The 2,290-nt window shown below is 40.7% G+C and overlaps 1 long non-coding RNA gene across 1 annotated transcript; it reads left to right on the top strand.

The window, feature by feature from the left end:
- The first annotated feature begins 858 nt into the window (after nt 1-858).
- LOC149227357 (uncharacterized) lies at nt 859-1,706 on the top strand. Its single transcript, XR_016247128.1, has 2 exons — nt 859-1,154; nt 1,442-1,706. It is a non-coding gene; the product is annotated as an uncharacterized LOC149227357 (long non-coding RNA).
- Nucleotides 1,707-2,290: the final 584 nt, after the last annotated feature.

Raw genomic sequence — 2,290 nt, 5'->3', positions numbered from 1 at the left:
AAGCGAGACACCATGGCAGTGCTTACCTGTATCTTTAGAAGGCCAAGCTTCTGGTACAACATGCAGGGAAGATGCAAAGGTAACACGGAATGGAAATGGATGCGATGTTACCATAAACAAAGCAGAAGAAGTTGAGGAATTCACAGGAGAAGACAAGCAAGGGCAAAGGGCGAGGCCAATCGTGTGTATAGGAGACGAGGGAGATGGGGAACCCAAAACTGCAGGTAAGACTGAATACAAGGATTCCGAGACCGAGACTCATCGGCCTTCTCAACAAAAAGACGGGCAATTCAGGGTTAAGCGCGCTAATTCAGAAATATCATTTAAACAACGGCGAAAGCGAGTTCCACCATCTGAGATTTCGTCGGATGTAAAAACTGGATTCCCGCCATGCAATAAACAAGTAAACAAGATGTTAACAACATCTGAAACAAAATCTCAGGAGGAAATAAACCGTGGTCAGAAAGAAGTCAGAAAGCGGGAGCACAGCGTCGAGCAAGGCAAAGCAGAACCTTGAAGAACTGAAGATTTTACGAATTCCGGAAGCGTCATACCAGATGGCGGCATGTTGATAAACGTCTGCCCAGTCTGCAGAACATTTTCCTCAACTTCTAACACGGCGTTAAATGCTCACATGGACCACTGTCTTGCTGTCGAACCAAATAAGGAGAAAACTGTAAGTTCCAAGTTTACAAAACATAAAGTGAAGGCAAGGAAGAAGCGTTCAATGGCAGATATATGTCGCTCCTACTCGCACACTGGAGGATTTGGAACACAATACTGCAGAACAGTTGGCCTTGGATGATGCTAATCCCTTAGAGTTGGATAGTTTTAAATGGAATGACAGTGATATAAGGAGGCAACCTCGAACATCTCTTTACCGAGCGGCCAAAAAATATATTAGCTATATAGATCCGAAGGAAAGTAACCGTGAGAATTCCCAGAACATGAAAATGGAATGCCAGCCTCTTTTGCAGAAGGAAAAGCAAAATGAATGCCCACCATTATTACAGAAGGAAAAGCAGAAGGAATGCCCACCTTTTGAGGTCAAGCTTGACCAACCACACGGCATGAGGAAAAACAAACGGTCCAGTTTGGGTGATTTCACAGGAGCAAGCCAAAGTTCGCATTCTCATACTCTCATAAAGGTTAAGGTATGCTATTTGATTTCCAGCCTTTATAATTTTATGTCGAAAAATTGTAGAATTGAAATAAGGCTGTTCGCTAGCATGTATCATCATTGCTGGTTTTACTTTCCCTTTAATCCCAATCTCAGTGTCTTAGTTACAATCATGCAAATGTTTTAAGGAGCCTATCCCTTTTGAAAGGTCACTGTTTCATTTATTTCTGCAAATTGTGGGCACCAAAACATTTGTTCTGTAAATGTATATGATATGATAGTTAATTTTATTTAAAACGATGTTAGTTTTTGTCTTTTCAGGTTCCAAAAGCTTCACCAGCTAATCGCCTAAATGAATGCATACCCCAGCACAAATCTTGAATTCAAACACATGAAACTGCAATGGAGGAGAAACTCCCAAGTTCTGTGAATGCATCTGCATGGACTTGCTTAAACAAACAGGGAAGTTTGAGAACAAAGAAATTCAAGCAGAAGCTGGTCAGATTGAGTTTAGCAGGATTTGGAAAACGGCATTGCAATGAGCAACATGGTGTGCCAATGGATATGTTGGAACTCAAGGATAAGAGTCATTTAGAGGGGTTAACACTTTCTCAAGGACCTGTTGTTGAATCGAAGGAGTCACCTCGAAGATCTATATCTCATTTATCTGATAAGGAACATGATTCGCCTTTTATTATTCCATCAAAAAGAAATAGAGCAAAACAGACAACAAAAGTTCAGGGAATTAATTGTACTCCATCTGTGGAAGTTGAAGAGTTTTATACTTCTAAAAGGATGAAGAACTTGTCAAGCTTGAATTTCCAAAAGATGGCAGCATGCACAGATACAAGAGGCCAATCATCAGTCAGCCTGAGAAAGTCACCTACCTCAGAAAAGGGCCAAGGTGAACAAGAGGTAAGTTTTTTGTATCAGAGTTCAATTGAGAAAGTACGACAGGATCCATCTGACTCAGATCAGCTGTCTGTCGATAAAACATTAATTTCTCAAAAATCTGGGAGTGTTGCAGCGTCAAAGCTTTTGGAGAATAAGGCAGGTTCATCTGTACATGTAACACAATCATCAGTGCACAGTCATGGTAGAAGGATAAAATCAAAAGAGCACTTTTCACAAGAAAGACGTTTCTCAAATCTGAAGACCTTAAAACTATCA

This window comes from Pinus tabuliformis, chromosome J (assembly GCF_031772625.1).
Source record: "Pinus tabuliformis cultivar Carrire ecotype Pingquan chromosome J, CPIR1, whole genome shotgun sequence".
Classification (NCBI taxonomy): Eukaryota; Viridiplantae; Streptophyta; class Pinopsida; order Pinales; family Pinaceae; genus Pinus; species Pinus tabuliformis.
The sequence above is the reverse complement of the archived record's forward strand: the minus strand, read 5'-3'. Positions and strand labels throughout refer to the sequence as shown.